The sequence below is a fragment of the Mauremys mutica genome, chromosome 2, assembly GCF_020497125.1.
Source record: "Mauremys mutica isolate MM-2020 ecotype Southern chromosome 2, ASM2049712v1, whole genome shotgun sequence".
In the NCBI taxonomy this organism is placed as follows: Eukaryota; Metazoa; Chordata; order Testudines; family Geoemydidae; genus Mauremys; species Mauremys mutica.
Window position 1 is genome coordinate 230,725,298 of NC_059073.1, and position 15,047 is coordinate 230,740,344.

The 15,047-nt window shown below is 41.4% G+C and overlaps 1 non-coding gene across 1 annotated transcript; it reads right to left on the minus strand.

Annotated features, from left to right (window-relative positions):
* Positions 1-7,874: 7,874 nt before the first annotated feature.
* Positions 7,875-7,982, minus strand: LOC123365464. The gene has a single exon (XR_006577599.1). It is a non-coding gene; the product is annotated as a U6 spliceosomal RNA (small nuclear RNA).
* Positions 7,983-15,047: the final 7,065 nt, after the last annotated feature.

Genomic DNA, 15,047 nt, shown 5'->3' on the forward strand with positions numbered 1-15,047 from the left:
GTCTGCCTCTCTTCACATGCCACCGCCACCCTGCTGTGTTGAAGAGACTCTGCGTACGTCTACACTACAGGATTATTCCAATTTTACATAAACCAGTTTAGTAAAACAGATTGTATAAAATCGAGTGCATGCAGCCACACTAAGCACATTAATTCGGTGGTGTGCGTCCACGGTCCGAGGCTAGCATCGATTTCTGGAGCGTTGCACTGTGGGTAGCTATTCCGTAGCTATCCCATAGTTCCCGCAGTCTCCCCCACCCCTTGGAATTCTGGGTTGAGATCCCAGTGCCTGATGGGGCAAAAATCATTGTCGCGGGTGGTTCTGGGTAAATGTCGTCAGTCACTCCTTCCTCTGGGAAAGCAACGGCAGACAATCATTTCGCGCCCTTTTTCCCTGGATTGCCCTGGCAGATGCCATTAGCATGGCAACCACGGAGCCTGTTTTGCCTTTTGTCACTGTCACTGTATGTGTACTAGATGCCGCTGACAGAGGCGATTCAGCAGCGCTACACAGCAGCATTCATTTGCTTTTGCATGATAGCAGAGATGGTTATCAGCCGTTCTGTACTATCTCCCATACCATTGTAAATTGGCAATGAGATGATGGTTACCAGTCCTTCTGTGCTGTACCATCTGCTGCTGTCATAGGTGCCCCTGGCTGAGATCAGCCGGGGGCGCAAAAGACAAAAATGGGAATGACTCCCCGAGTATCCCTCCTTTATGGTACCTAAAAATAGAATCAGTCCTGCCTAGAATATGGGGCAAGTGTACTAGAGAACCAGTGTATCAGAGAACCAGAGAGCACAGCCGCTCCGTGTCAGATCCCACAGAAATGATGAGCTGCATGCCATTCACAGGGGGTGCCCCTGCAACAACCCCACCTGTTGATTCCCTCCTCCCCCAGCCTTCCTGGGCTACCGTTGCAATGTCCCCCCATTTGTGTGATGAAGTAATAAAGAATGCAGGAATAAGAAACAGTGACTTGTTACTGAGATAAAATGAGGGGAAGGCAACCTCCAGCTGCTATGATAGTCCAGACAGGACATTAAGCAGTGTGGGGGAGAGGAGCCCAGCATCCCGCTGCTATGATAGTCCAGGCAGTACAGAATCTTTTCTTTACACATGAAGGGCGGGGGCTGATGGAGCTCAGCCCCCTGTTGCTATGATGAAGATGGTTACCAGCCGTTCTGTACCATCTACTGGGAATGATCAGGCGTTTTTTACTCAGGCGCCCCCGGCCGACCTCACCGGAGGCCAGCCAGGAGCACTAACAGGCTGATGATGAGGATGGATACCAGTCCTACTGCACTGCACCATCTGCCACAAGGCTGATGATGACGATGGATATCAGCCATATTGTACCTTCAGCCACCAAGGAGGGGGGGCGAGGATGCTGCAGTTGACTGCTGCAGCATCGCATCTATCAGCAGCATTCAGTAAACATAGGGTGACATTTAAAAGAGTCAAGAGAGGATTTTTTTCCCTTTTACTTCTGGGGGTGAGTGAGGTGGGTAAATTGACGAGCTATGCCCTGAACCACCGCGGACAATGTGTTTGACACTACAGGCATTGGGAGCTCAGCCAAGAATGCAAAAGTTTTTCGGAGACTGCAGGAACTGTGGGATAGCTTGAGTCCTCAGTCCCCCCTCCCTCCCTCCATGAGCGTCCATTTGATTCTTTGGCTTTCCGTTACGTTTGTCACGCAGCAGTGTGCTGAGTCCCTGCTGTGGCCTCTGTCTGGAGATTTTTTAAAAATGCTTTGGAATTTCGTCTTCTGTAACGGAGTTCTGATAGAACACCTTTGCCTGCCCATACAGCGATCACATCCGTACAGTCCATGCTGGAGCTCTTTTTGGATTTTGATTTCGGACTGCATCGCCAGTCTGAACTGCATCGCCAGTTTCGGACTGCATCGCTGATCGGAGCTCCACGCTGGGCAAACAGGAAATGATATTCAAAAGTTCGCGGGGCTTTTCCTGTCTACCTGGCAACTGCATCCGAGTTCAGAGCGGTCAGTGGTGCACTGTGGGATACCGCCCGGAGGCCAATACCGTCGATTTGCAGCCACACTAACCCTAATCCGATATGGTAATACCGATATTAGCGCTACTCCTCTCATTAGGGAGGAGTACAGAAACCAGTTTAAAGAGCCCTTTATATCGATATAAAGGGCCTCTTAGTGTGGACGGGTGTGGCGTTAAATCGGTTTAACGCTCCTAAAACCGGTTTAAATGCGTAGTGTAGACCAGACCTCTCTTTAAGCCCTCCTCCCAGCACGCCCATCCAGACTTACTGGAGCAGGGCTTCCTGGACCCAGAGTTGTTCCTACACCCTTATGGTATCCACCTCATCACAAAGCCTAACAACCGATACATGGAAGAGAAAAATGTCCAAGGGGAAAATTCTCAGCTGGTGTAAAGTATCATAGCTCTGTTGAATTTGATGGCGCTAGGACAATTTTCACCAGTGACAGTCTTCTCCTAAATGCACATACACAGACACCTAGCACAACCTATTTACATTCATTCTTTTTTAATTCAAAATATTAAAACTAGGGCTCTAATGCCAAAAGGAATGTACAGATTAAAAAAATACAGTGTTTGACAGTCAGGTCCTGCTGGTTCCTCACTGTTGCTTCCTCAACCCTATGAGAAAGCAGCAGGATATAGCTGTCAAGCACTGTGGGTTTTTTATCTGTCTTTTTCTCTTTCTGGCATTGTCATTTTCTATGTTGGGAGCCCTAAAGGGTTATTTTAAACTAAGTTTGTGAGGCAACTGTTTGTGTGTATTTGGAGCTTTTCTTTTCAAAGCAAAAAATGTGAACTTGGAATCTGTTAAACTACAGCTAAGTATATATAATATAATATATATAACATATAATATATTTCCAGTGTACAACAGGTGTATGTAACATAAGCATGTGAAAAACAAACTGAGTGAGACATGCTGATGGTTTTGGCTCAATTTCTTATGTATCATCTCAAGGTCTAGTTGCACATATGTTATGTATGTAATAAATTTCTAATAGTAGTCATAGAGATATTCAAGCATCTGTATGCCTAAAAACATAAAAGGGAAATATTAAAAAATAAAGGAGGTAAACCAGATATGCTCACCATGACTATAAACTAGTGATCATTTTAGCAAGTATATAAAAATATGAGACCTTTTTGTTTTTTAAGCTTCTCAAGTCTTTTTTTTCCAGCACAGAAGTTAGGTGTGCATATTTTATGCTGGAGGATGGAATTGTGTGGAGAATAAACTGATGACTGATCACTGATATGAAGTATGCACAGAACAAAGAGCCAGAAATTCTGAGGAGCACATAAGGATAACCGTCATGTCTGACCCCTGGACACAGTGGAGTGTGTGTGAAAAGATCCTTGCAGGATCTCTCCCTTCAGGGGCTAGGGAGAGGGGGCTGACTTCCGTCTAGTTGTTTATATACAGGAGATTATAAATAACACAAGGGAAAAAGGTAATTTAAAGCATCAGGGTTGGTATCTGATGGATCTACAGCAACACATGATCAGCTGTTCCCATTTTATGTTGAGGGCTTTTTTAAAATTACAACTAGACAGATTTAGAATATAAAATGACTATTAATGTTTCTGCAGTGTAGCTGTAACCAGGTCAGTCCCAGGACTCTCTAGTAATGTTTTCCTTTCTTCTGAAAGAATTAAGTCCACTTCTCTGCCCATGTTTCCTTAGATCCATAGGACCTCTGTGGCTGGAAATTGGTAATTTGTGATTGGATAGTGAGTAAGTATTCTTGGTTGAAATAGGGGGAATTTGCAAGGTGCAGAAGTAAATAGAGTGAAGATGCAAGGGTTTTTTGGATATTTTTACTCACAAGTGTGTTGGAGCTTTCTAACAGGAAAAGTATGTTCTGCTAGCTCTCCATACCACATAAACTATCACCAACGTTCTACCACCTTTCTGTTTCTATAGATCATGAGCTACGCCAGTGTAGATGCATTAATTGAACCTTATAGCCAGTGTAGATTTATTTTTACCTACTCATGTTTCACATAAGATGATCAAATCATGGAAGGAGATGTTCTGAATAGTGAACAGTTTGGATTTTGTCTCCAAAGACTACATCAGGGATGCACGGGCTTTGAGAGGTGTGTGTGGTGTTTTGGTTTTGTTGTTGTTTTTAATAAATCTGGCCATGGGACAGGTGCCTTTTTGAGTCTTCAAGAGTGTAGTGCTTGTTGAGTGCAAAGTGGGAACTCCTTAAGCTTAGACTGGATGCTGCAAGGTGCTGTGTATCCTCAAGTACCACTGACTTCAGTGGGAGGTGAGAGTAGCTCAGTACCTCAAAGGTTCCAGCCCTTGTTTAGGGATATATGGTCATGAAGATGAGGAACAGGAAAAATCTTGCAGAAGGCTATGAGCTAGTTATAATTATTTGTAATAACAATATGATAAATGTTAAAGGTACCAGCGCACATTTGAGTCTTATGAGTAGGCATAAGTTAAATAGTAGTACCTTTTTCCTATGATATGAAGTGGCATATTTTGTTTAGGGAGGTAGAAAGCAATGACAGTTTTTGTCAATGGTATTAACTCTTTATTTTGTTTAATCTGTTCTCTCCTATTTCACTCAGATCTCTGCTCAGCGTGTTCCCTCATACTGAATTATATTTTGCCTTTTAATTTTTTCCTCAGTATTAGATCATAGGCATGAGAGTTTTAGTTCAAACATTACAGCTTTCTGTTCATTCTGTACTTTGTGTATGCCATCTTCTTGGTGGTTCAATGACTCAGCTTCAGTTATGTGCAGGATATTTCACCTCTAAATTATATAAATTCTATTTCTAGTGCTGCAGCATATTCATTATTCTATACTGGTGAGTCCGAGAGACCCTTGTATGGCACAAAAAGAGAAGCCACTGTTAAAGAAACCAAAGGCTGTTTTTCTGTAATGTCAACACGCTGCTCAACACAGAGGAAGATCTAATCACAGATTTATAGACCTTAGGCCAATGTTGGAGAGCTATGTCAATTTTCACCAGTTGAAGATATGACTTTCTGTTACTATCTTTCAGTACTGTGGTGCCAGGATTCAGTTCTCTGGATCAGTCTGATGACAAGTGGCATGCTCTCTGTATCTCCAATTTAAGCTGTCACAAAATATACATGTTTACTTGACAAGCCCCAGTTGGTGGTGACTGCAACTGATTTGAGATGTTCTCTGACACTCTCTTTGCCTTGTAGAGTCTCATCACATCCTAAGGATCATTTGCTATGTTTATTAAGCTGAGTTTGTCTTTTGTTTGGGAACTGAACTTATATTGAACACTGGCTTATATTGAACATTGGCTTCTCAACATTTCATCCTCCAGGAATATTACAGCCAATGTGCACAAAGATTATAGGGATTGTCAAGCCCTGTGACTTCCTTTTTCTTATGGACTGCAACCCACCTTTAGTGCCTTATGTTGTCATCTGATTTCTTCCACATCTCCCTCTTTCCCCTAGTCTATTTCAGGAATTTTTGTTAAAGAGAGAATTCCCTGTGTAACTGTTGGTATTCCTAGTTAATATAGGATTTCCTATGTAACTGGGAGATTCTCTGATTATATACACTATTCACTTGCTAAACAGAGTGGTATTTCTACTGGAATCTATGGCTCAATCCAGAATTCTCCATGTAACTGATATTTTTGGCTCAATGCAGAATTTTCTGTCTAACTGGGAATTTCTCAGGCTAAACAGAGGAGAGACTGTGCTGGAATTGCAGGCTTTAAAATACAGAGTTCTCTATGTAACTGTTAGATATAGAGACTAGGTCTGATTTTTTCAGTTACTACATTTCTGCACTTGGGCCAGGAAGGAGCTGGTGGAAAAGGGAAAATCTAAGATTGCACTAAGCCACCTCTGTGCTTCCTGCATTCTGGGTCCTTGCAGAGGCCACCCCAATCCACTGATAAAAGAGCAACCCTAGGAGTGCTCTAACGTGTGCTCTGATTCCCATGACTGACTGTAGATCTTGGGAATCAGAGAATAGATCATAGAATCATAGATTATTAGGGTTGGAAGAGACCTCAGGAGATCATCTAGTCCAACCCCCTGCTCATCTACGGCCCTGATAATCCCACCTGTTAATGGTCCAGAGCTGAATTTTGCTAATCATGGGGCTCAAGCAGGTGTAAATATGAGGCAGAAATTGCACATTTCAAGGGAGAAAGAGGAAACATTTCTTCAGCAGGTTAATTTTTTAAAAACAATAGTGCTTGTTTGAAGCTGCTCGGTAGGGTTTGCAATGTTAGAATATGTCCTGGGGAGATGGATTAATGGGCAAAGCACAAGTGAAGTAGTCAAAGATGCATTATAGTTACATTTGTCATATGAATACCACTTCCATATATGGTCTTTGTGTACACACTATCTCTTGCTTTTAACTCTTCCCTGAACAGTTTCAAGCAATTTGCAGGAAAATGGGGAAAACCACTCTAAATAGGAAATGAATACTTAGCAACTAAGAATAATCTCCTGATGATTCATACAGATTCTAGAACTTGATAAAAGTTCATTGTCGTCTAAGAAAAGTGCAACATTTGTTTAGATTTGTCTGGCTTTTCTGGCTAAAAAAAAAATAAACAGTCTGAAGTACAGCAAGTAAAGAATTTGAATTACAAATACCATACAATGGATAGCATCAGCAGGGCTTTCTCAGTCTACTTAAGATAGGGGAAAGTGCTTTTCTACTTTAAGATTTTTCTTATGAAAAAAATCAGTTAAAGATGTTTTATGTCTGACTTAATTTGGGGTAAATTTGTACTAAACGTGTTTTATCCGCTGTTATGTCAGGACATGCCATACGGTCCCGTTTGGGTGAGATGAGGAAAAAAAATCCATTAGAACTAGCAGAAATTTCAGATTGCTATGTACTAGACTTTTGTGTTAAAATGCTACAAGGCTAGTAAACTGAAAGAAAAATATACTATGAACTTATAAATAATTATAAAAAAGCAAATTTACCTTTTATTGTAGGTAACTGCAAACATTTTTTTACCACTAGTTCATTTTTAGTGAATACTGTTACAAACTTAACAGTTGTTTTAGATAATTCCTTAGATAACCAAATTAATTTTGCTTACTTTTTTAAAGTAATCCAAATATTGCTTGCAATAAGGATAGAGCAGGATAGTTGATATTTGTAAGTTGGCAAGTTTGTCAGACACTATTGAAAAAGCTTATTATTTCATCATTTCAATTTTATAACAATAATGTAATGTTCAGCTCCAAATTTACTCTAAACTAATCAAAACCAAATAGCCAGATTTCTTTATTCTGAACCACAGGTAACTGGATATAGTCATTTCCCCCCAAATCAATGCATTGCAGGGTTTGATCTCCTGCTTATCTGAAATTTAATTTTTCTGAACATGCACAGTCTCTCAAAAACTTCAGCTAAATAGTTTTGATCTATTGTTTTGAGTCATCTGGAACTGCTGGGGGATACAGTGCTTGTCCAACTTAGTATTTTGTTCTTCCATTGCACCCTGAAGCTATGCTATACAGTGCCAAGAGAAAACTAATTCAGCAGTATAAATTAAAATAGGATTCCCATGACACAAATTGCATAAATGTGTTTTACTTATATAATGACTTTGCAGCAGTAACATGTCTCTGCTGCTGCCTTTTGACTCATGAGAGGCCTCATATACAGCCAACATTCAATGGCAGACAGCAAAGACGAAACAGTATTTTTTTAATTAATATTTTTTTCTGTTTCGATGGCGGTATTGCCTAACATTCCTTTTTATTGTTGCAATTCCTCTCTTCTTTTTTCTTAGACATGTAACCAAAAAAACCCAAAACCATTTCCAAGTATAACTGTAATATTATAATATCCACTACTGTAATAATATTTTATCTTTAAACTGCTTCACAAATTTATATCATCCTTGTGCAAGGGTCATGATAATCTTCTGTGTTGTTCCAGTTCTAGCACATGTGCTTCTGAAGCAAGCATTTATATTCCAGTTTATAGAAAGCTATAAATGCTCATACTAGGATTTCCTTGCTATTTGAGAGTACACTATGTCAGGAGCAAAGGGTTTGTCACCCTCTAAGCATCAGGGGAGCAACTGCAGAGTGCTTCAAACACAGGCCTTTTGACTTCCAAGGAGCATTAGGATATTATCAGACTTCAGCAACCCAGAACAGTGAAACAATGGTGGAAGTCTAGCTGCAGGCAAGTCACTACATTTAAGTTATTACAGTCAACTACTACATTGCAACTACAATACTACTAGTAAATGATTATAACGTTCAGTTACTGCAGTCAAAGGCCTTCTCCTAGTACCCAAGAAGTCTAAGCAGCTAGGAGACTTACTAAACCTAAATGAGATAAATGTCTTCTTCAATGGATTGCGTTTTATTTTTTCCTAAATAAAGAATTTAAAACTTTACAAAAATAGACTTAAAATGACTGTTTAGTAATGAGACATGAAGATGTGAAGCTAATGAAGGGACAGTACAGATTTAGTGTGCCTGTTCATTAGAAGATAACTACATGAGATGGAAATCTGTTCAGTCAAATGTGTCTCAGTCCTGCAATGGGATCCATATGGCAGAGCTTTAAACCTGTACCAAGCCCTGCTGTAGGCTACACGCGGGTTTGCCTATGCAGAATCAATTACAGAATTGAGGTTTTAGGTCTTATCCCCTTCAAACTTTGAAATGGGTTCACATGTCTTGCCAGCCCTGTCTATGCTCCCCTCTCCTATGATTTTCTCCTTTGATTTTTCCTTTTTCTTGCCTTGTGCTCCTCAACCTAGCAAAAGAGCTTCCGAAATAGCAACCAAACTATTTTTGCTTGCACTGAAATTAAATTCATCTGCACAATGAACCAAACCTCATTAATTTGGGTGGCATTCTGATACAGATGAAATAACAAAAATAGGTGAAAGAAAAGGAGGTAAAATTTTCAAAATACTTTGCAAAACAAATTTAATTCCTTTCACCTCTACTAAATGTACATTTCAAGATTTGGACTGCATCACAAACCTTTTGAGCTTTTCTCTTTTGGCTAACCACGTCACCATGACCCTGCATTATGGTCTCATGATTAGAGAAGACACTGGGAACACTAGTCCAAAATCATCTTCTAACTCACTAACTGCAAGCCACTTCATCTCTGAGTATCTCATTTACATACAGAACTATAAAATGGGATTAATACCTATTCACCTTTGAAGAGCACTTTGGCCTAGATCCTAAAAGGTATTCCTGTGCCTAACTCCAGTGGTAATTAGATATCTGAATACATGTGAGGATATAGGCCTTTGGGTTTCTCAGATGAAAGTGTTATACAAGACTAAAGGTAAGTATATATTTGTTTAAGAAGGATCAGATGAAGTGCATAACAGATATAGTCAAGCTGGCTTAGTGTAAACATTAATTTGTTTTTTTTTTTTATATTAGCTAAGATTTTCCAGTAAGAAATCTCACATCCCCTGGAAATAAAACCACTGAAATGGAGGCTCTCTCACAAATTCTTTAGTGCTGAAAAGTGAAATCTGTTCCAATCTGCACATATTCCTTCACATATTTGTACATATAAACTATTAAATGAAACAGAAGCCAAATTATTTACTGTATTAGATAAAAATTGAGAAAACATTTAATTTGGAAATTAATATTCTTCTTCAGAGACAGAATGCAACTGTATGTGCTGAAAGTTTTTTAATCAACTGATGTAAAACTAGTATAATCATACTGAATTAGTGCAAAATGGTGTGAAGCATGGAAAATGTTTTCCATGAAGCAAGTTACCATGAAAAATGAAATGACTGTTTATGCACATACTTAAAAAAGTTTCTGAATGAATTTAGTACAAGGTACCCATGAAATCTGGGAAGAATAGCACTGACTTCAGCCACATGTACCCTGGAGGACCTGATCCAATTCCCATTGAGTCAATGGAAAGGCTTCCACTGACATAGGATCCAGCTCAGTATGAGCTGGATTCAGTAAGCCTTCTACACAGCTTTGCCAACACACCTCATTACTGATTTGCAGCAACCCTGTTATTGCAGGCTGGAACCAGCAGAAATTGCCAGCATTGCTAAATTATGCAGTGGTTTTGTGAGGTGCACTGTAAAAAATTATTTTCAGTATTATTTGTTATTATCTGTAACCTTAGAAACTATTTGAACTATGTCTCCACTAAACTGTGCCACCAAACTTTCTCCAACATGCACAATAGACATATGACTAAGGAAAGAAATATTTAAACAATATCACAACTTTAAATTATCCTGTAACTTGTTCCATGCAGGCAGACTGCCTGAACAGAAAAAGTTACAACATTGGGGTTAAAGCCCCGATCGTGTAAACACTTTACTACTATGAGTAGCCTCATTGTTTTCAAGTAGATCATAGGAGGATCAGAGCCTAATTTAGCACATAGCCATACATGCCACACCAGATGCTATGCTGATCATTTGCTAGTTAGGTATGGGTTTTATTTATTTATAGTGTAACAATGTAGAAGTAACATACTTCTACATCTTCATGTATAGCATTATCTACTAGCAATCCTGTACTGTCATGTCCATTTGGAGTTTATCTTACTCCAAATTCGGATAATTGTTCCTTCCTGACTTTCCAAAACTCTGCATATACTTGCTCCTTCCTACCATCTGCTACCTCCACGACTTGCTTCTATCACTCTCCCCTTTGTCTCTTTAATTTAGGACTCACACAACTCTCCTCAAGCTTTCCTTTCCCTCTAGTAGTGTATCCTTCCATTCTCCAGGTCACTGTAATTACTTCTAAAAAATACTTTTTTACCTCATTACCACTTCTAAATTTCAGGACCTTTTTCTTACACTCTACTCTTCTCTCCAAATGGCACCTCATTTAACCTTTTTGCCCACATAAAAGCTTTGGTATTTGTGATAGGATATACAAACCTCACACGGGAGAAGAAAGGGCTATGGAGTAGTTCTGGATCCATGTAGCCCCACCCTGTCACGCCTGCACAAACTGGAGGCAGAGCTTAAAAAGGGAAGCACAGAAGGTCAGAGGGAGGAAGATGGTGGAAGGGAGCAGACCTATGCTCTTGGGAAGGAGTAGTCCAGGAGCTTTTGCTGGCTGAGGCTTGGAGACACTGACCTGACAAAGTCTGCAAAGGAGGGACTGGTGACTTTTGAAAGTCAGAAATTTTAATTTTGTGTTTTGGTTCTTTGCTTTACCCTGGGGGAAAAGGGGACACTGGTAGGAGGCAATCCAGGCAGGCAGCTACACAGCACCCCAAAGTGCAGGTCTCAACAGCCTACCTCTGGGTCCTGGATTACAATCAAGTGGAGAGGGTGGACCTGGGCTCCCCTATCAGCCCCTAAAGAGGGAAAAATGACCAAAGTTTATCCCTTCGCTGGGAATCTAGTTGGGGAAGATCCTGAACATGTAAGGGTCCCAACCCTATGACCCTGACACAAGGGGGAAGCCCTGAAGCCCTTACTGACTTCTGAAGATTTCCACATTATTGGACTATTTATATGTACCCTGAAAGAGATGGACTTAAATGTGTGGCCCGGCTGGAGGGCTGTGTCACAAAAAGGACAGACTCATATGATGCAGAGCTATAGTGAGAAAGAGGAATGACTGGGCGGAAGGCAGCTTGTTACATCCTGGTCTGACCACTAGGAGGCATGGTGAGTATTTCCCTTCACAACTGATGCAGAATGTGGACAAACTAACCCCAGCTCTGCTATAGGGGATTATCTAGTTTTAAAAAAACCCCAAAAAACAAAAAACACACCTTACTTCACCAACTAGACAGGAATAACAAGAAGATAGACATGGAGAAGCTGTTGAAGTGGGTGACAGATAACCAGCAGCAACAGGCGGAGCAACAGCACAGCACCAACTATTACAGCAGATGGGCATCCAGCAGCAGCAACAAGCAATACAACCGCAGGAGCTTGTTCAAGAGCTGGTTGTACAGCAACAAGAACAATAACAGTGTCTTTTTCAACAGGTATTGACACCAGTACGTCCGCAGGGGGTGGCAGCGAATCCTTCCACAGGAGCACCTAAAGCAAGCCTGGCCACTACAATACCAGGGAAGTTAAGAAAGATTGGGCCAGAGGATGAACCTGAAGCATTTTTGGTTACATTCAAATGGGCAGTAACTTCAGCACAATGGTTGCCCAAACATTGGGCTATTTTGCTGGCTCCATACTTGATGAGAGCATCCCAGGCTGCCTACAGGGGACTTGACTCGGTCACCACACACGACAATATTCGTGTCAAAGCCAACATTTTGGATTATCCCATCCCCTCCCCCGCAGACATGTTCCCTATAGTGACAGAAACATTGTCATTGCTTCTGCAGTCACACCGGGGTCCCAGTGCTGGGTAGTGGCCAGAAACTCAAGGTATGCTACTGGTACTGGCTCCAATCAGAGATGAGGGCCAGAGTGCAGATGGCTGATCAAATAGTAATAGAACAGTTTACCCAGATCCTCCCAGCTGGGGGAAGAGATTGGGTGGTGAGGCATCGACACGAGATATTGACAGAAGATGTAAATCTGATGGACAATTACATGGCTGCTGACCAATTTCCTTCTGAGACAACGGGCTGTAGCTATACTGGGGCCAGGGGAACAGCCTGTCCCAAGGCCTGGGATAAAAGTAACTGGTGGGATTAGGTGAAACAGAGGGACCTCTTGCTGGACAAGGGGCCCTCCCTCTATCCGAAAGAATGAGACCAAATGCCCATTAGATGTAGAGCTTCTAGCCAGAGATGAAGATTTCATAAGAGAACAGAGAGATGACCAGATGCTAAGGTGGGTCTTTGATCAAGTAGCAATGACCAATGGCGAAGAAGTGGCTACTCAGCTGCTAAAACAATGGCTCTATTTTGAATTTAGGAGAGAACAGTTATATCGGCTGGAACAGGACCACCAAATCAAAGAGATGACAATACAGCTCCTCATGCCAAGACAGCATCAAAGAGAAGTGTTATGGCTCACTCACTTGACCCCATGTGCATTCACTTGGGGGTGAATAAAACACTCAAACAGGTGATGAACAGGAGCTATTGGCTGGGAGTGCACATGAAGTCAAGGATTATTGTGTGTCATGACAAATGGCTGGACCCAAGAAGACCCTGAAAGCCCCTTAGTCATGTTCCTATAGTGGGGATACCATTTGAAAGAACTGGGATGGACCTAGTGGGACTGCAGGAGAAAAGAGGCACGGTACCAGCATATCCTGGCGGTTCTAGATCACACAACCCAGTATCCAAAGCCATCCCCCTCTGCTCTATAAATTCGGTAACCAGCATAGCCGAGTTTATGAAATTATTTGCTCAAGTATGCCAAAAGAGATCCTGACTGATCAAGGAACTAATTTTGTGTCACATTTGATGAAAGAGCTGTGGTGATCTGTTAAGGTTTAAGACATTAAGTACATCAGTTTACCACCCCTAAATGGATGGATTGGTTGAGCAGTTTAATCAGATGCTGAAAAAGATACTGAGGAAATTTGTAGCATCAAACCCCTGCCAGAGGGACCAGTTATTTCCACCATGTTGTTTGCCATCAGAGAGGTTCCACAAGCATTCATGGGACTCTCCCATTGCCTTCCATATAGGAGCGCAAATCTCATGGGATTTTAGACCTCCTCCGAGAAGCATAGGAGGAACCAGGACCAAAGGTGATGAACGTGGAGCAGTACGTACTCCAGTTGTGAGACAGGCGTAAGACTTTAGGGGACTTTTCAAAAGAAAAAATATTGAAAGCCCAATAGAACTAAGAAAGGACTGTAACCAAGGGACCATCTATGAGAATTTAGACCTGTTTACCAGGTACTATTATTGCTATTGGGTTCAGAGTAAAGATTATTGGTCTGGTGGCAGGGGCTGTTCAAGGTCATGAAAGAAGTGGGATTGGTCAACTATGAAATCTGACAGGCAAGGAAGAAAAATGAAATAAGTGTATGACGTTAACCTTTTGAAAGCCTGGAAAGATCAAGAAGATCTCCTTATAATACCCTATCCACCCAAACCTGGCCTATGCCCTCAAGCACCCATAACCCAAGAATCCTGAGCCATACCAATGGGATAAGAGCTTCAATCAGAACAGACAGCCCAAATGAAGCCGCAGATTGAATCCTTCCCTGCAGTATTTTCAACCTTTCCGAGACACACTAACCTGGCTTATCGTGACACAGCCACAGAACCAGGACAATGGTGTGACACTACACCCCATATTCTTCATAGTGGTATTATTATATATGATATGATTATGGCACAATTATGATGCACTTTGTGCAAGATGGGGCATGTAAGGTGTCACTGGAAAAGTTATGATTTGCTGAATATGGTTATCTTATTTGTATACATGTATCATTTTTGTATCTGAAGTTATGAATATTGACTATGTATCTGTATTTCAAATGTAGTCACGCTTGGGTGACACCCACTAGGTAAAATGCTTCCAGTCTAGATAGCTGGCTGTCAAGGGCCTATTCAAGGTAATGGGCCATTAGGAATAACAATATGCCTTAGGTATCAGAGGGGTAGGCGTGTTAGTCTGGATCTGTAAAAGCGGCAAAGAGTTCTGTGGCACCTTATAGACTAACAAACATATTGGAGCATGAGCTTTCGTGGGTGAATACCCACTTCGTCGGATGCACCCACGAAAGCTCATGCTCCAATACGTTTGTTAGTCTATAAGGTGCCACAGAACTCTTTGCCGCTTTTAATAGGCCTTAGGAGAAGCTTATTCCCCATCTGGGTAAGCCTTCCTGAGAATGTTCCAGACTGCCTGGCTACTATGACTCAACAAGGTATGCACCCTGGGGGGACCCATCACAAATGAGTCCTTGAAAACCCACAACCACTCCCGTGAAAGATGTAGGACACCATCCAAGAGGAGCTATGAGCCATGTTAGAGCAGTGGTAGTGAAGTCCCATTGTGCTGGTATTGAAACCAGATGGGACGACCTATTCTTTTTGATTTCAGAAAAGTAACTATATCATCAAAGTTTGATACCTACCCTGTGCTCAGAGTAGATTAG